Source organism: Argiope bruennichi, chromosome 3 (assembly GCF_947563725.1).
Source record: "Argiope bruennichi chromosome 3, qqArgBrue1.1, whole genome shotgun sequence".
NCBI classification, from domain to species: domain Eukaryota; kingdom Metazoa; phylum Arthropoda; class Arachnida; order Araneae; family Araneidae; genus Argiope; species Argiope bruennichi.
Genome location: NC_079153.1, coordinates 44,111,302 through 44,132,154, shown reverse-complemented (window position 1 = coordinate 44,132,154; position 20,853 = coordinate 44,111,302). Strand labels below are relative to the sequence as shown.

The 20,853-nt window shown below is 31.1% G+C and overlaps 1 protein-coding gene across 3 annotated transcripts in view; it reads left to right on the top strand.

Annotated features, from left to right (window-relative positions):
• The window catches only part of LOC129963279 (ras-specific guanine nucleotide-releasing factor RalGPS1-like), a 55,700-nt gene that overhangs the window by 11,591 nt on the left and 23,256 nt on the right, over positions 1-20,853 (top strand). Inside the window, exon 1 of one of the 3 annotated variants that reach the window (XM_056077540.1) lies at positions 9,420-9,438. The exons of the other annotated variants lie outside the window; for them this stretch is intronic. The gene's annotated coding sequence lies outside the window, so the exon portion shown is untranslated. Of the gene's footprint in view, positions 1-9,419; positions 9,439-20,853 lie in introns of those variants that run through there. 3 annotated transcript variants of the gene reach the window in all.

The following is a 20,853-nucleotide window of genomic DNA, read 5'->3' as shown; positions in this document are numbered from 1 at the left end:
TTATTTTGCTAAATTATATTCGAACAGTTGAAGAGACAAACTTCATCTGAGCGGAGTTCCCTCAAAATTTGTTAGAAATCTACAAATTTGATATAAAGACCGCATACCAAATTTCACTCATCTGGATCGAAACATTTTTGAGTTATCTTTGTCAGACAGACGGACATTTTCCAAAAATGTGTTTTACGAACTCATGGAGGTCTAAAACGTGGAGATTCATCAAAATCTCAATTTCGAATTTTTTATTGATTGCTTTACTTTTTGCATACTACGTAAACGAGAAAGTAAAAATACATTACAATATCGGAAGCTATCCATCTCGAGTGGCGAGTTGAGCAAGCAAACGGAAGCGGAAACGGATTGGTACACCTGAAAAGAAACTGCAAAATAAACACAGCAGCTGTTATTCCTCCTTTGTATGCTTTAAAGAGCTATGGTGGTGATCGGTCACGTGGATTTTTTAGGTGTGCTTGCTACCGAGAGTTTCACGTTCTATTTGCTGCTTTTCCACCCCCACATACTAACTCCAGGCTGCCCAATTTCTTTTATTTTATTCATAAAGTCTTTTATTGCCCCTTTTTCTGCACAGTTTCTGTTCTCTCTCCCCCCCCCTAGTGATTCATTCTATTATTCCTGCCGCTCCAGCAGAGTGCAGCGACCTACATCCCAAAACACATCAAAACGAGGCAATTAGTAACGGCTGTTCTCTGTATTTCTCCTGACGGGAGGCATTCTTTTCTTAACTTCTTCCCGACTCTTTCTTCTTTTCCACGGATTTGTATGTTTCAGCTGCTATGCATCTGAAAATGAAGACAGATGGAAGGGGAGAAATGGAATTGGAATAAACTAGTTTGCATTCCGGTGCATAAAAATCCGGAAGAATGTTTATTACTAATGTTTTTATTTATGCAAACAACGATAATAGTTATTATTGTTATGAATATTATACAGTGAAGAATTATACAGTGAATTTATTAATTGTATAATGAAGAATTTATTATAAAGTGAATTTATTATATAGGAAATTTTATAGTGAAGAATTTATTATATAGTGAAGATTATATAGTGAATTTATTAATTATATAGTGAAGATTATATAGTGAATTTATTAATTAAATAGTGAAGATTATGTAGTAAATTTATTAATTATATAGTGAAGATTATGTAGTAAATTTATTAATTAAATAGTGAAGATTATGTAGTAAATTTATTAATTAAATAGTGAAGATTATGTAGTAAATTTATTAATTATATAGTGAAGATTATGTAGTGAATTTATTAATTATATAGTGAAGATTATGTAGTGAATTTATTAATTATATAGTGAAGAATTTATTGTATAGTAAAAATTATATAATGAAAAAGTTTATTATTTAGTGAATTATATAGTAAAATTATATAGTGAATTATAAAAGGTTCTTTAATTATATAGTGAATAATTTTAAAAAATGTATCAAATGTTTCAGTGCTTTTTATTTTAATATCTTCAGTAATTTACAGCAATCATTCATTTCATATAGAATCAAAATAAGAATGTACACTTTTGAAACTGCTCGAAATAAAAATTCTCGTTTGCCGCAAGAAAAGATTTTTTGGAACTTTTAATTCGTAATCCAAACTGATACTGAAAAGATGTCTGGATTTCGGTAAAAAAATTGAGATAAATACAGAAGAACTTTTTTTGTTGTTGTTGTTGTTGTTTGTTTGTCAATCAGTACTACATTGGCCTATAAAATTTATCTATATCGTACATTTATCATGGTAAAATATATAAATTTTTTCATCAAGTTCTGCCTTAAAGAACTCTAGGAAGAAGAAGAAAAATTTTAAGTCCTAGTATCATCAAAGAATTAGATTCAATTATAACTTGAAACAATTTGTGTTGCATTCAATCTTTATTTATCCATTAAAAAAAAATTGAAATTTTTTTTTCTAACAGTTAAATATTTTAAAATTAAGGTTATTCGCTGTCAAAAAAAATATTAATCTGATACATATAAATTCAAAAGAATCAGTTCAATTTTTTTTTCACTTTTCTAAATTGTTGTCAATTTAAAATGAATAAAACAAAGTATAGGATTTCTTAGTCTTTTGTTCATTTTAAGAAAATGTCTTATAAAGAGGCGTTAAATACTGTCATTTAAAATAGATCTTCATTTTAAAACTGCATATGTGAGCGAGTGCTGACAGATTTCTTCCAGGTTTACTCTATACTCTAAAAATGGCCGACATACTCCTCGAGTAAGTTCTAATTTTAGAAACAGCAGTTTCGACAAGGAGGGAAAATTGAACTGTGTCATGCTGAGTGATTTTATGCCTACTCGGTCACTGAAATAAATCATAAAAACCATACTTATGGCATTTCGTGTATAATCAACTGTGGCCAAACAAGTTTGATCTAGTATGATTTGTCAAGGTATTGTTTTCTTCTCTTTTGAAAGTATAAATTTGTGACTACAAGAATAAGGACTTGTGAAATAAAAATAAGGATGAAATAGTACAGGTTTCAGTGCCAATATTTTTTTTGGCGTAACTGGGTGAAGAAATTTTTTTTGTCGTAATTTGATTTTTTCGAATATAGGTAATAAATAATAAGCTTGATAATAGGTTGCAAAATCTTGAATTTTTCATGTTGTTTCTGTGATCTAATTTTTTTCAAGATTAATAATTATATGGGTAATGTAAAATTGCACAGCTTCTATAAATTTAAATTGTTGGTGAGATATTTAATTTTTTTTTCATTGTTAAAATAGTTTACTATACTTCTGGCGATACTAGATTTAGTATGTATAGATTTATTTACCAGATTGCTATTTTAATTGACATTTTTTCATTAAAAATTGTTTTTTGTGGTTAACATTTTCAGATTGTGGTAACTCATATTTTAGAATTTCGGTCACATTCTGGAAGTTTTCGAACATGCATCTAATTATATATTTTTATATTTATGAAATATCTTGCATCCTCTGTAATTGATATTGGACGATTTTTGTATAAGTTGGTTATCACATCTTCCAATCTTATTTTTACAAAGCAAAAAAAAAAAAAAAAGAAGAAAAGAAAAAAAATTGCAATTCCACTTTTATTGTGTTACACATTTCCTATCATTCTCATATTAATGCAATGTTCTTTTCTAAATAGTTTCCATGCTAGTCTCAGCACTATAGAAAGATTCAAATATACTTGTTCCTGAACATCTGCTCGTAATAAATTACTCTTCTTACATGACTTCCCTATTTGGCATCTGTCGTGCGATAATTTTGTCACGGTTACTCTAGGTACCGGTACAGAAGAAACGTGTAGTTAATATAAATAGCTATGAGTTTAAAAATGCGGGTAGTTGAATATAAGTCGCTTTTTAAATTTAAAAAAATGATATTAATTTCTTTAAAATATTTGAAATGAAGTGAAATGAATACACTATCTATGTTTTCTTTATTGTGAATCGTGATAATAAATGCAGCCACTTTAAAACATATAGTGGATCTGAGAAAACAATCATAGGTTTCTCTTTCTTACTAATTCGTCAATACGTATAAATAAAATATTTCTCAAAAGTTGCTGATGGCAAGCAGAAAAATTTTAAACGCCTTAAACAAATGCGGCAACAAAAGCGAATCAGTGCACGTAATTTCACAAGTAAATGATGTAAGTAATTGGTATCATACAACTCTAACAGTTCCTTGTCTTGCACTATTCTGCAAGGATCACAAATACCTGGTGTTTGCAGGATCTTGACTTCGGCTCCCAGAGTTCAAAGAAACCCGGAAACTATGCCTTAATATGAGAGCTTGATACGTATTATATCATTGAGAATCAAATGTGCTGTGATGTAGACATTTTCAGAGAAGGATGCTAGCTCGAGTCTCGTCTTCGTAGTTTGATCATGATTAAGAAATAATAAGTGTGTCCTAACCATAAAGAAATTTCTCCCGTTTCGTCCAAATAATTAAGACTACCTTGGTGAGTAAAAAAACGATGTCGAATCTTATTGTTTCCACTCCAATGACGGAACGCGGCACCTGTAATGAAGAGGTTGCATCAGTGTTTCATGGTCTTTCACCCTCAATTTCAGCCTGTGCTATCATAGCGTGTTTGGACTAAAATAGCGTATTGTTATAAAATGGGAAATTAAGTTAACTAAACTATGCTACTCTTTATCACCACGGCTTCTTTTTCTTTTTTTCCAGTTGCAAAATTCTTAATTGATCCCAAAATTAAATTGACACGACGCATTTTATATTTATCACTTGAGCATGAATTAACTATTTGTTTTTAGACTTTCACTAAATTTTAAATCGCAGTATTTTTATATTAAAATTATTGTTAATCATCGTTAGAGTTGTACTTAAAGCTGCTTTAAGAATACAGAATCATTTTTAAACTCAAAATATTCGGTGCAATAAAAAGCATGCTAGTAATTTAAACAATTTAATTAATGAAGATTAATTAATTTAATTAATGAAGAGCAAGTAATATGTCTTTGAAAAACTTATGATCCTTTCTGAGGCGAAAAATTTCCAGTGTATGACTAAATACATTTTTATGTGACGGATACTCAAGCATACATTTTTATTGTATTTATTCCAATAAAAAATTTGTGGTAAAGTTTATGTAATAGATAACACTGCGTGTGACTTACAGTGGTCACACTGTCACATGATATTGATTGCTTAGCTCTAACGGTTTCCGATGAATCATCCTATGCAAGTTATCAACTTCCGCTTTAAGATGCCCCGCACCATAGGCTATTTATTTGGCTTCGGTTGTTTACAAAGCTTTACATTGCGATTGTCGAGAAAAGTAGAACGCACTTTGGGAAAGTTTTTAAAGAAGAAATCTTTAAGACTTTACAATACTTTAGCAAATTGATTCCATGTCTAACTTCCAGTACTAACTTATTGCATTTTTTAAAAAAATCATTTGATTTTTTTTTAATTAAGCTTAATTATTAGATTAAATTTCTCCTCCTCGTCTTTTATTGTTCGTAGAATATAGTCGCTTTAATATAACCAGAGTGGATCAGTTTATCTGAAGGAATAGTAGCTAAAATATAAAAATATATTATCTATTTTTCACTATTCTTTTCCTGTTTTTCTTGAATAGAATTTTATTCTATTTCATTGTTTAGAGTATTTTATTACTTTCTCATATATATAATATAGAGAAAGTATAGTAATCGTCAAAAAATTCGAAATCGAAATTTTTACGAATATCCACGTTTAGTTCAAAAAACATATTTTTAGAAAATGTCTATCCATCTGCGACAAAAAGTAACTCATAAATTCTTTGAGCTGATGGTTGAAATTTGGTATATAATCTTTACACCAGGTTTTCAGAAGTCTATCAAATTTTGAGTAAAATTAGTTCAGTGGAAGTCCGTCTGTCTGGTTGTTTGAATATAAGTTAATTACAAAGAGAAGAGAGCTAGATAAAATTTGGTATACAGATTTAACATCTATAGTGTAGACAGTTGTCAAAGTTTGAGCAAAATTCAACAAAGGTTTGAGTATCTGTCTGTCTCTCCTTTCAGAAACATGCAGAAGCGATTATGCAAAGATGCCATTACTTAAATGCATCAAATGTGTTATGCGATTTTTGTGACTCTAAGCGCATTTTTATATCAAATTTTGCTTTCAATTGGCTGGAAAAAATGTGACTAAAACACAAATTCGGTTTTTGGGTACTATTAACGCATAACGGATTAATCGCCAAATAACTCGCCAAGGATGACATGATAAATTCAGCAAAAATGCTAAATTCACTCCAAAAGTTAATATTTTGTATCTATTGTACGCCAATGCCATGCAATCCGTTCTCTAGCATGACAAGTTTATTAAAGAGCATGTCAGAAATTTTGGAGAGACTACTCCCGCAGGTATTATTTATGTTGCTATAATGTTTTTCTATTAGCCATTGCACTATACTCTAATTAGCATTTTAGATTGAATTCAGTAAATTCTAACTCAACTTATATCTGCAAAAGTAGATGGTTTTAGTCCATTTTGCTTTATTAATATTCCGCAGTCTCATAAACAGAGCCAATCTGAGTAGACGCAGAAAAGTGTATCTTTTTTTTAGTACATCGATTAGATATACTATGGTAGATATACTAAATTCGAAAATAGATGCTTCTATATATTAAAGCATATACTTCTCAGATATACTAAATACATCGATGGCAGATCTACTAAAACAGCACTTATTTACTTTTATATAGTGATATAGTATAAATATAGTGATTATCACAGTGTAGACTTTTTGTCTGAAGCTGTTCTTTAGTGCCAAATAACAAAGAAGAAAAACCGAAGAAGTAATTACAGAATGAGATAGATGCCTTCCATCTCTTATCTATCCAAGAAATCTTGTCTGGTTTTGTTGCTTAATTTTTTTATAAGTGTAATTTTATTATTTTTTAGAGTGTGCGTTGCTTTTCAAATTATCGCTTACTTTAAATTCTGCAAAATGGATTTTTCACAACATGCGCCAAAATGACGCCAAACCTAATACTAATGACTTCGAATTCAAAGTCAATCTCTTTACTGAAATGCTATTATGAAATTGATACACTTAGCGACTAGGAAAATTATTGCTTTGAGGCTTCTGATAGATTTAAATAGTCCTTTTATTGATGAGAGACCTAATAAAAAGAGAATAACACGACACGGTCTGCTGGCTTTGGATTATTAGTCATATAAAAAGAACATGTGGCGCTCTTTGGGGTTGGAATCTCTTATCTGATCCCTTGGAACTCATTGAATTAACCATCTTTATTGGAACAGTTTTATTACACGATTACAATCGCGAAAGAGCGCATCAGTTATCAGGTCAAAGTCTGCTTTTGCGAACTGCCGCTGCGTTAAAACGGCATTTAATGTGTTTAATTGATCTGATGAAAAGTGTGATGCCATCAGATGTTTTGCTATTTATACGGGTTGCCTTAAATGCGGTCTTTCATCTGATGTTGCCTATCAACATAGTTTATAGTGCATTTTAGTTGCTCCTTAAAATATACTTTCAAAATACAAAGTATCTCCAGTTCAAATAAAAAATAAAAACTCAAATACTGTTTTAATTCCTTTTACTTGACAAAATTTAAAGCAGCAAAATAATAATAATTGAAAATTTAAAGAAAAAATTCTTTAATAAGATATGCTATATTCCGTATATATAATATGCAATGATATTTTAAAATTTAATTTAATCCTAATTAATTTCCAGAGTTTTTTTTTTAATTTAGCAAATATCAAATTCATTCTAAAATATTCTCTTATTTCCTGAACCCATTCCACTTTTTCTATTTAATTAATTCAAAGCCTTCAACATTAATTCTAATTTAATTAATTCATTCTTAGATCGGCGATTCACACGCTCCGAGTGAAAGGATAAAAAATTGCTGACCTAAACCGATTCTTCTAAAAGATCTCTAAAATCTCTTTACCAAAATCGACACGTGTAAAGAAATCCCTATCAAAATCTCACAGCATATAATCACAGGGATAAATCTTTCATTAGCTTTTCCTCATTTCGCTTTTGTGTCGTTTTGTGTTGATGTGCTCGTCGCTTATGCTTGTACGTAGATCATGCCTCCCGGGATGCAATAAAACGAAAATAAAAAAAATTCAAAGTGTCTTCTCTGTCTTTGAGAGCGAAACTGATTCAAAAATTATGTTTATATATACATTATATAATAAAAAAATTACCATCTATGAAAAAAAAGAAGACTGATAATGCTCTTCACTTTATTTATTTGTATACATTAAATTTACATATTTTCGTGTTTGTAATATGTATAATTATTAAAAAAACACGTTATCGTGCACATTGATGGACCCAATAGTATCTATTTTGCATTGCACTTAATTGCGCATAAAGAGAATCGAATTTTCCTTCTCTAGCTGCGTTCGAACTTCGATTTTTTTTAAAAAAAGAAATCTTAAATTTTATTATCAAAATATTAACTCCCACTGAAGGACACCTCAGAAACGAGGATGAGAAGCTTCCGATATGGTGGTTGGTTCTCGCCACCTGGATGGGTATAGAAATGGTTGAGATCGACTCCCTCCTATCGATGACGGGACGTACTTCCCACGGGAAGGGTTATACCGTGGCCGGTGATGGCCCTTAGGACTCGACTATAGCTCAGATTCATTCGTGTACTTTCGGGCGGGGCGGGGTAGCCGGTTTAGAGTGTCAATACCTTAACCAATTTCCATGTTTATCGTGTTTTTTCGCATACTTATGATTTGACAAACCAACAGACAGTTATCTTTTGATGGATTTAGTTTAAATTTACAATTCTACCGATAATGTCAAACTATTGACTAAATTTTGCTCATCTGCAAATAACATTTTTCAATTTTTTTTCTTGAAATCCACACTTAAAGATAGGTAGACAGACTTTCATGTGACGAATTTCAAACAAGGTAGATATCAAAATATTTTGTTTAAGTACCGTGTACCAAATATCATATTTTAGCTAAATAAATTTCGTCTAATTCCAAAAATAAATGTTTGACTGACTTTAAAGATTAATTAAATCAGTAAATTAAAGTTAAATTTTTACTGTCACTGACTATTGCACACAAAAAAAATTGGAAAAAATAAAAGCTTTTAGAACCTTGTCCATATGAATAACAATCCTTGAGGAAAACGCATGATTCGGGAACACGCGATATTCGGATATTAAATGTTTCGCTGAGCCTTTTGCTTTAGGCATTTAGTCTGTGCCTCTGATATAATAAGGCAGCGTTTTTAGTATCAATAAAATTATGGTGTAAAGGTGAAAACTCCAGTTACTGCTCCCAAAAGTTCACTTTTTTTTTCATACAATTTATTTATTAGGTTGAATTTGATGCTCATTTAGTTGAATGAGCTGCACGCCATTCGGGTTGATTTCTGAGAAAAATGAATTTTTATGACCGCATGTACTCATTTAAGAGATACTTAGATCTTTACTCTTTTGCTAAAAGTACAGTCGCGTGTATGTACTCAAATATGTATTTTATTATCCAGTAATATTATTTCACTTGTGATTGCTCAGTATTAGAAATTGTTAGTCTATGACTTCGGAAACAGCATAAAAGCAGAAGCTTTTCCAGACGTTTTTATTGCTATTTTTAAATTAGATTCTTATGAATTCGGAAATGTTATATGATGCAACTGGCTGCAGAAGTCAAGTTCAGTAACTGAATAGGAAATTCATCATCTGACTGTTTGAAACATACGCAGCGCTTTCCGCAGGATGTGCGAATCTTCGCGAGTTTCCTGTGGGTTTATACTTAGTCGTTGCACTTTCATTGATTTATTTGTCAACTTTCACTTTGTAGGGAGTTGATATTATTTCATATGAGCCCGGTGTTATTTCAGCATTCGACGAAATTAACGCTTTTAGAAATTTTCTATTGGTGAACTTTGTTGCCTTAGCCTTTTAGTAAGGTAAGTCATGACTGTTTCTTTTATGTGTCTGTCGATACAGGTCCCCCCCCTTTTCCCCCAATGTTTACTTTTCAACGATGTCCACCATTGGATAACTTATTTTTATGTAATTTTATTTGTTTCATGTTTGTAAGGATGGAATTTTACAATAGATTTTTCGCTCATTTCTAATATATTAAGTTTTTGAAATTTTGTAAATTGTGTGTTCTCTATAACTCTACAGTATTGAAATATATTTTTTTCAATTTAAATTTGAGTTAATCGTTTAATTTATCTATTTTCGATTAATTGATTTTTAACCGATTAGTTTAATTAATTTTCAATTATTCTATCAATTAATCCATTAATATGATTCCACGCGTTTAGTGCTATTTGTAGAGAATTTGAGAAAATATTTATTTCAATATTTTTTAATAATTATAATACTGAATTAAACATGATATTAGTAGCATTAAAATATTTAATACTGTAATAACGTATTTAATGTGAACATTACATGCTTGTAATGTATAAAAGAATTAAGTAAAAAATTTATTTTTAGCATACTAATAAAAGTGCTTTTTAAAAATGCTATTATTATGTTTATTCCCTAATTTTTGCCATTTTTAAAGTATGTCTGAAAAAAAATTAAGAATCTTTAAATGAAGTTGTTTGTGCAAAATTCGATATTAAATATTATCAAGATTTTAAATATTATAAAGCCATTATTTTTATGAATATAAAAATGTTTTAAACATGCATGTAGCTTTTTTTTTTCTAGAGGCGCAAAGTCATTGTAAAAAAATTTCGGCCAATTTTGAATATTAATTTTCAATAGCTTATTTTTTTTTAATATCATTTTTAAAATATAGCTTCCAAATTTATCCAATTTGATCTGGGCCGCGGTGGCCTGGTGGTAAGGTCTCGGCTTTGGAACCGGAGGGTTTCAGGTTCGAGACCTGATTCCACCGAAGAACCGTCGTGTAAGGGGGTCTGTTGCACGTTAAATCCATCATGACCAAACGTCCTCCCGCTGGTGTGGTGTGGTGTGGAGAGGGGGGTGCCAGCTCAGGTGTCGTCCTCGTCATCTGACCGCGGTTCAAAATTACGAGGTCCGTCCCAAAATAGCCCTAGTGTTGCTTCAAATATAACTAAACCAAATAATATAACTAAATACCAATAATATAACTAAAATCAATAATATAACTGTAACCAAATAATATAACTGTTAATATAACTAAACCAAACCAAACTAAATCAATTTGATCTGTTTATAATTGATTTGATCTGTTGATAATAGTTAAATGTTTTTAATTACCTCGCGTAATTGTGCATATGAAAAAAATTTCAGTTTTTTTTTGTATTACGATATCTAGCTCCGATTTTGAATCATTTTAAAGATAATAAGCACATGGTGTGCGTTGTATTTAGTCAGCAACCGTCATCGGGAGTTTAATGACTATGTTTCTGTCTTATCATCTCACTGTAGCATTATCCGACGCCCGTTTACTATTACGGAAATTTGTGTTATAGACTTAACAGAAAACTTTCACTAAATTAATCTGTGTTATATAATTTTTCATTTTTAAAAATATAAAAAAAGAAGGCAAAGTCGAGCATTTAATTCTTGATGGCCATGGCTTCGTTCGCACGCCCCCTCCCCCTATTTTGGATAGCCAATCCTTCTTTATTGCTATACCTCCTTTTTGACGTATTAATTTTAATAAAAAAACGAACAATTTTTCAGTAAATCTGAACTTTATAGGAATTCTTCACAGAAATGTTTCATAAATACTTCATATCCGTTTAATTAATGTCTGCTGCAACCTCGCAAACATTCACCTTGTTTGATTTTTAGAATTGCATGCAAACGATCGCGTTTATTTATTCTTTGACGTGTGACAGAGGCAGCGATGCGATTTGGAGTATTTTTCTTCCTTTTTATTCGTACACAAATTATGTTCGTTCATTAAAACTACATCAGAAAAAAGTCAACTATCTGAAAATTCACCCGAAGCGTGCAGTGCTGAAGGCGTGGAACGTGCGTTCATGCGTCGTTTTTTCCTCGACACAACTGGAGGAAAAATTGGCAGGTGTCTGCTCGAAGCGGCAGATGTTAGTTGTTTCTGCATCTGTTTCAAGATTGGTGCCGTTCTTCATCAACGCTTTTGTTTGTTTTTTAAACCTGAAACATTTTGTTTCAAGAAATCAGTTGCGTCCAGATCTTAGTTAATCTTTCTTTTGAAGATATCGTTTTCACAACAACTTTCTTCCGTAAAAGAGCTACTTAAAACTTTTAAAAGGACGATCCCTATACGAATACACAAAAAGACAAGCTAAGGCAAAGGTAAATTCCTTTACCTTTAAGTTACTATTGGCAATATAAGTTGTTAATGTTAAAAACAGTCAAAATTAGAGCTGGAAAATCACTTTTCAATCCATAATTTCTAAATTATTGCAGTTATCGAAACATTTTAAATATGAAAGTTGCTCGCCTTAATGAGATGTTAATTTGGCTAATTGGATTTATTTTTCTGTCTTCAACGTTAAGAAAGTTATAGCGAAATGAAAATTTTAACTCCCAACCATTTCCACCCCCTTTGAGCTAAATGGACCATTTACGAACTCGTCCGAGAAAGAAAAGCTACAAAATATTTAATCTACGATTCTAAGATACAATAGATTATGAGCTGCATGAAATAATCGGAAAAACGCCTGCTGTTATCTATATAATAAGTGCTAAAAAAATCCTGCCTATCCGAACAGGACAGATTTGAAACTTGAACCAAACAAGAGTGCATTTTGTTAAATGGCTTTTAAAAAAACAATAACGACAGATTTTAAAGTTTTTTTAAAACAATACATCGAACAATTCAGTCTATAAGATATACTTAAAATGGCATGCTGTTAAACATTTATAATTTTATTTTCTCTAGCAAATACGAGATTTTTTTTTCTCATCAGGTTGGCATGCTCCGCTATCTTTACATTATTTTAGTGCTTTTGCATTAAACCAATTTTTGTTGGTACTTGAATTATTTTATGAAAATACTTTATTTTTCTTAGTTGATATGGTTCGCAAAAATTGTTTTTATCTTCAATCTTAACCATTATTTATTTATCACGATGAAAATATTTTAAAATTTCATATTTTTAAAATTCTTTCCATCCTTACTATATGTTTGACATAGCATCAGCATTTCTGCCACTTCCAACTTTAAATTCCAAATACCTTCTTCGTATTTTATATTCGCGTTTTTTCGAATTGACTTTTAGAAGCCGCTGACTAATAATCGTAACATTGTTGTGGTAAGGATAAATGACGATCTGAGTTGTTTTTTTTATCACTTTTTTGTATTTAATATTTTAAAGTGAAATAAAAGTACAGTTGCTTTGATTTTAGACTGGTATTGGAGTTGAATCCATATTTTTTCTACGTTGGAACCATGGTAAACTTTTTGCAAGATTTCGACTCCTAATCATGCCATTTCTTCAGGTTCATGCATGATCCGAAAACTGGTTCTACGAAATTTTACCGTAAATACGTCAAAACTGACATCGGAAATCAAACGTCACCCTTGGAATGATATGAAAATGTAAAGAGAATTTGGCCGATTAAGGTATGGTCTTAATGGCTTTGTTGCTTTAAAATAGCATAAATAAATTAAACTAAATTAATATATTTCTAATTTTACTCCACTGAATATTACACTGTGTAAATAAAATGTTCCTTTTATATTTGGATATTATTAAGGAGATCGATTCAATCTTTGAGTTTTAAAATGAGTTGTATGTACATGTTTATATTTCTGTTTTATTTGTAAAAGATACAGAAATTGAATTTTACCTCTACAAGGCAATTAGACATCGCTTATATTCACTACCAAAAGACTCCGATAAATTTTTCTTGTTCAATGAAATGAACCAGAATTCCATGTGCGATTCAACAAATTCAATCAAGAAGACATCCGAGAATATCAGATTCTATCGCAAATACGAACGAGGTAGTGGGAAACCGTCATGTGGCCGTGCATTTAGGAGGGAAAGAAAGAAAGAAAAAAAAGAAAAGGAACAAAGGAGGGGAAAAAAAAACATTACGTAACCGAAGCGAAGAAACAGCCTTTTTTTCGTTTAAAGTCAGATCTAATCCGGATCATATTTCCCTGAAAAAAGTCTGTTGCGAGTCGAAAGGTGCTCCGCTCGGATCACCCTCGTTCCACCTACGAAAGGGGTGGGAAAAAAGGCGATGAGCACCGATCGGTACTTACGCACTTGGGCCAGACAAATTGCATTACAATGCCCGGCTGTCTGGTTGTGAAAACCTCCAAGTGTAAACAGAGGAGCAAGTAATTCTTGACTATCTGGATGTGATGCGATAACTTGGACTCACTCAACAGTGGAAAGCGAGTCGTAGGTAATTAATATCTATGTCGACTTTTGCTCTCTGGTTTTTCAGAGCGTTGAATGGTTAGAGAGGATGAGCCATCAGAAACAAAACAATTAAACTTTGCTTTTATTGCGTTTTCACTTTCCCAATGGTTGAGCGTTTTTTTTTTTTTTTTTTCTCTATTACATGTATTTTAAAAGAGCAGGCTTTGCTAGATGACTCCATTTTGTACAATTGATTGATTGATTTACAAATATCTAAATAGGGCATTTTTTTTTCGTTTTCCTTAAAGTATTGATTAGTATTTGTAGAAGCACTGTTTTTTATTAGTATTTATTAGTATTTGTAGAAGCGGTTGTTTTTTATTTTTTTCCTCGAATCCATTTATTTTTAATATACTTATTCCTTTAATTTACTGTTTATTAAATACGTTAAAAATGAGTTTAATACACTTTATATTAAGTTTTTTTTCTTAATCCATTGACATTCTAACACATTTTAACCTTATACATTTGTAACGAATCTGATTCTCATTCTAAGGGATGCGGCGTTTCCATATTATTGTTAGATAATGATTATTTATAAAAGCCTTATAACAAGAAAAACTCTTCTATTAATTTTTAGAAATTATCAGAAACCTATAGGTATACTTTTGAGTTTCCTAAGCTTTAAAAGGTATCCTTACATTCGCATATGTATAATTATCTTATTGTAGCAATTGCATTACTCTATCTTACCTTTTGGATAATAGATGACGATGCCTGATTAGGTACGCATCTCATAATGCATTGCGATTGTTATTAAAATGAGATGAGATGCTGTTCTGTTAAGATGTGCGCGCGTCAATGTCTTCTCTTAGTGTTTGTTCTGTGTGAAATGTGTTAGTTAAAGAAATGTTCCCGGAAATATACGGGTTCATGCGTCCACAGCATGGATGAAAATGATCTTCATTCCCTCACATTATTACTTTTCAGAGTGCAAGGGGTTAAAGTTACTTTTTTATTATTTATAGTGCGATTTCATAATCAGCCACAAAAAGTTATATGACACACAATACATCATCAATCGAATCCCGGTTTTTTCCTTTTCGCTTTAAAAAAAGGCTGAATCATGTTCAATTTTTGTTATCCATGCATTTCATTCTTCAGAAAATTTCAAGCGGCTTTGTCTTACAGCACACAATAGTCTAAACTGTATCTGTATTCTCTTTACATCTGTCATTCCATTGTTCTGCAGACGAAACCTCCGTCGGTTTGACGACTGTGGCTTTTACATGAATTTTATTGCTCCGTTTCGTGCGACAAAGGTGCAAACAAGCGAAGAAAGTCATTAAAGCGTAGAGCGTGGAAGACAAAATTATGAATTGTGCGATCATTTCTTCTTTTTTTCTCGTCGATTTTGCTGATAAATCTTCTTCAAAAAGAATTTTCAAGTTTCTTAACCTAACTTGTCGGACTTGCTATCATGCATAAAATTTGTTTCTTGCATAAAGTTTTTTTTTTTCTTCCGCTTTTGTAATTATTTGCTCATTTGATTTTTCTTAGAAATATCATTATTACTTCATTCGTTTAATAGAAACTCGATCTCCGAAATTAAACAAAAAAAAAGGGCTAATGTTAAAACGTAGTGAAAAAGGTTTTAATGGCATAACTATTTCTAAGTTGCGCTTTAATGATTGGATATCTTAAAGGTCATTGTTATTGCTGTGGCGATTAATCTTACTTTATCTAGCGTAACTGGCTAAGTCCATGAACCAAGGTCATATGATAAAATGGAAATGTAGCCTTTTCTATTATCAGAACAATATGTAACACCAAGTGTATGTGGTAGAAGCGTGATTTTGTATATATGGGTACGGTGTCTATATCCCTTTATATATGGGTAGGGTGTCTATATCCCTTTATATATGGGTAGGGTGTCTTGGAGGAAATTGGGTCACATTTGTATCTCCATTAGAAACCCTGCTCTACTAGTAATTCATTGCCAGAGCGGACAGTGTTGAATCTATAATTTCGATCCACCTTTTTCGAGGGAATCTAGTTAAGAAGCGAATAATAGAACTTGTAGCATTATTACTTCGTATTCCTTAATAATACCTTGTTTTAACCCAATAGGCCATTATTGGGACCAGAGTACCAGTTACTGTGACTCTGTGCTGGAGGGCTTTGAAATCGGAATAATTTGGTTTCGGAACTGGATTTTATCGAATATTTATTCAGGATCTTGTCCTGGTGTACTTTAAACCTGTCCTTGATCAAAAGTCCTCTATTTGATGTGCCATAAAATTTTAGAAAGTGATGTACCTATTGGCCATCTACCCTTATGCCAAAGTTACACATATGTGCGTTGTGTAGTTTCAAATAAAGGTGTTAATTTTGTGTACAAGTCCTTTGGCATTTATTGGCTATAAATTTTAATTATATAATTTTTTCTAAAATTATTTTGGATGAACTTAATTGTTTATTTAATTCAGAAAAAAATTTATAAACAAATAAGTTAAATAACAAAAGGAATTGCTTTTCAGCTTTATACGTGTGTGTGTGTGTGTGTGTGTGTGTGTGTGTGTGTGTGTGTGTGTGTGTGTGTGTGTGTGTGTGTGTGTGTGTGTGTGTGTGTGTGTGTGTGTGTGTGTGTGTGTGTGTGTGTGTGTGCGCGCGCGCTTGCATGCGTATTGTTTAAATAAGGAATCACCTTTGTAATAGTTCCAATAGCAATGTGTACTTTAAATAAGATATAGTATTAGGTAAAATAGAATCTTCTAAGTTGAAAGAAACTTGCTAGTGAATTCAAACAAACAAACAAAAAGTAATCCTGTAGAACATTCTTCATTTTGTCCATTTTGCATGTCAGTGCCATGGCAATAAATCTTTTTGGAAAATAGCCTTTCGCCGTGTATTGGAATCATTAAAAGGTCAAACATACAGAATGAGTTAATGCGTGAAAACTGCTGAGACATTATGCTATTGACTTGAATTTAGCGTGATGGCTTTCAGACTCGGCGAAGCAATCTTCTCGTGAATCACATATCTGTTCCTCTAAAACGACTGCGTTTCACTTTTTTACTGCAATCACTTCATTTTTTTTTCATTTCATGTAATTTTATTTTTATGTTTTAGATGATGAAAAATTTTCTTTGTGGAGCAGTGTTTATTTTCATTGTATTCGTGATGTTTACAAATTTCGGTGTCGCTGGAGTTAATTTTGTTTATTTTTAATCTTCTCTGTTCGCTTGATAGCTTTTTTTTTAAAAAAAAATTAATATGTTCTCCTTATTGGTTTGTCTAATTTCGTTTAATAATCTCCATAATTCTTATGGTTTATAAATCTAATTTTAGATGTGTTCCGAAAATTTTCATCCTTTTTGCGGCATTTTGTGTTATTTAATCCCGCTCTTTGTGGTTAATCCCTTTTTCATTATAAATAACTTTTTAATTAATGATTTATATACTTTGATTTTATACTGCTTGTTTTATGCATGGGATAACGGATTAGCTTTTTAAATATACTTAAATAAAGCGGTAAGCACTTGCTTTAAATAAATTGAAAGCATTTTTTCATAGGTGGCTTATCTGTTTTATATGTTCTTATCTATTTCAATTTGCCCGTTGTATTGCAATAAAGTTGCAATACAGTTTGTTTTATTTATACTTTTATTAATTACTGGAAGTTAAATTTTGAATGTGTCAGTGAAATATTTACTCTTTGGCTGAAGTTGCCCAACATTACACTGATTTTTGCATCGCTTTCTCCTTTCCACGTACTCCCGTGTTTAAAATTGTTTATGATGAGCCAAAAAATCTTTTTAAAAAACCTGTGAAATTGCTATTAAATTGATTTACAAGATGTCTTTATTGTAGATGTAGCCTTTCTTTGTTGATTGCCATTCGTAATGAAGGGCTGCGTCTTTAAGCACACATTATGAACCATTTGTAGTAGAATTGAAACTTTTGATCTTCGCTTTTCCTTTATCTTATTTCCTTATTCAACTTTCTATTTCTGGTTGTGTCACTGTTTCCATTCGGATTAGAGCGTGTAAGCCGAAGGGAAACAATTCATTATTTGGTTGGTACACAAGAATTTTTTTTAATAGGAATGACTTCATTTTAGTTTCGATTCAAAATACAATAAAGAAAGAGATTTCTGATTGTTAATGTATTATAGTTATTCGAAATGTATTTGTTGTAAGTCAATTTTATAAGTTATTTTGAAACATCAAATTTAAACTAAACAAATCTGCTTTGACACAAAAAGTAGAAATAATGAATGCGACTGATTTAGCTGAACCAAGCAACTAACTATGCTAAAATATAATAAGTTTAGACGTGAATACCGTATCTAAAAAAATTTTAATTTACGAAACTGATTCTTGGTTACATTGTAATAACAATAAACTACGATTCCTAAATTATTTAAAGACTGAATTTTGGTATCTTTCTGGTGATTCAAAGTTCTATCTCAATTTTTTTTTAATAATTATTTGACCCTTCTAGATTAATCAAGTTTGTATGTCTTTATTTTTCAGCACGGTAATAATCTTAAAAAAAAAAAAATAAAATAAAACTACTTTGAAATTAGATATATTTAAACCAATAAGGAGTAAAATGTTTTGTGTAGCAGCATGTGTTTAACAGTACAGTTGTGCTACTATGAAAATATATTAAATTGTTCTTACATTTCAGTTAACTATGAAAACATTTTCAGTTAGATGTGTTACATGTAACTTTCTGTTCACAATGTTTTTCAACCAGTTTACAAGTTAGTGCTTAAATTCATTTTTAAAAATAAACTTTGGCAAATATGATAATCAAATCTGGCTCTTGAAGCCATAAAAATTCTTCTTCCTTACTAGCATTTGAGGGGGAAGGAGGAGGCGGGGAGGACTTAAAAAAATTATTTCATAGTTGTGTATGAATACTTATAATAACTAACTATAGTTACTGGATAGTGTTATTTTGTCTTTTATGTAGTAAATACTTAATGGATTAGACTGTTTTTTTTTAACTTAACCTTCGAATATCTTGCTTATTCAAGAAGGAATTTTTCATGAGAATTGGAAATTCCTTAATGCCACGCTTTGTCATGTTTCAAAAATAAAAACACTTAATCTTCTAGTAGAATTCTATAAATCACATCTATTGATGCGTGCATTTCTAAGCGAGACAAGTGAAAGAATTTGAGCAGAATAGAATTAAGTACGTCTTGCCGATTGAAAATTCAAGGCTGCTGTAAAAATGACGATTGATTGTTGAATGTTAGCTGCGAACTCTAATTACAATCAATGACATTTCAAAAGCCTAAGCTATTTAATGTATCTCTATTAAATCCTCTGGCTACGATCCTAAGATATTTAAAAACAATTTATGTATATGAACAATATATTTTCGAACACTTGTGTTCGATTTCCTTTGAAATGAAATTATGTACATGAAACAAGAATCATTTAATTCTGTAGAGTTCTTTTGATAGCTCACGCCCACATCATTAGCCTGGCACACACGTGTGTGTGTATGTGTGTGTGTTATCCGGCGTCATCGGAAGTGCAACATGAAATACATTGATAATCATTGGATAGTGCTCACTTGCATCTCCAGAGCCTCTGCAGTATCAGGCAAGAACTAGCCGACCGTTTTGCTGCATTGAGTTTTTCACTTTGGTTTCGTAACCATTGCAGTATGAAACGCGGCATAAAGAACGTTGGCAGCAATTAAATAGCGCTCGCATACTTCCGATTTTACTATTCCAAGACCGAGGAGGACCAGTTAATGACAAAAAAAATCGGTAGTATACACCGAATTATAGCTTTTTTGAACTTCCAGTTTACAGACAGTTAAGTTTATTATTGTTGCGCATGGCGTTCCTTGTGAATTTTCTACTTGTGAATTTGGTGGATTTTCCTTTAAGTTTCCCTCTAACTTATAAAATCGTTCACAAAATATAATTCATTATAAAGGATTTCATAGATATATTAGACTATTTCTGAGTTATAAGAGTTGAGGAACTTGCAGAAGCTGGATGATGTTTACATCAAAGGAATATGCACTAATTAGTTTGAAATTATTGTATAAAAAATATTAATCATATTGCAATTTGCAGAGCAAACGTACTTATTATTATACAATTTGAAGTTATGAAAAAATAATTTAAAAAATCGGCATTGCTATTATTTTAGTACTAAGGTTACATAGATCGAGATATTTCACTGATAAATGGCCTATTTTTAAATGAATTTCACTTTCTTTCTTCTTCAAAGACTATGACTAATTTTCTTTCGTCATTCTATCAAAGAAACAATGTCAGAAAGCAATAGATTGTATTAAAATTAATTCTGAGTATATTTATTGTATGCAAATTATCTATTCCTTTGTGAATTATTCACCATTTTATGCAAATTGCCATGCTGCATTTGCTAACTTATTGGTTTTTGTTCATGTGGAATATTCAAGATGCATTATTTTTTGCAAACTCGCATTATAAATTCAAACCTCGCAGTAACAGCCTTTCCTTTTATTCTGCTGAATGCTGTATACGTATATTTTAGAAAAATATGAACATCATTTATAAAGTTAAGTAAAATCAGAATTATTTTTGTAAAAGGTTGAAAACAAAAGCACAAAATAAATTGCAGACGATAAGATTTTTCAAACTATATTTAATGTGCTACATCTACTATTATAAAAAACATAAATACTCGCTTATTTGTTTTCAAGTAATTTATTATCTGTATTGTGCTATGTAAATATTAATGATGATTCAAATCTGACGGAGGGTTTTATTTCTTTGTTGATGAATGTGAAAGCAAAGTGCAGAGCCAACTGGCAGGTGGCCATATTTGATTTACTCTAAGTTTTACAAAATGAGACACACCTAACTTATGCATTTTAAAGAATGAGTCTTTTGACGACGACAGCATGGAGAAATCTGCGCCGTATAGTTGAATAGACTTGAATAATATTGTTAATTTTTAAAAGTAATTGATATATTGTAATAAAACTAGTGGAATGGCTGTGATAAATGGTGCTCAGGGCATATTATAAATTTTCGCCCTTCCG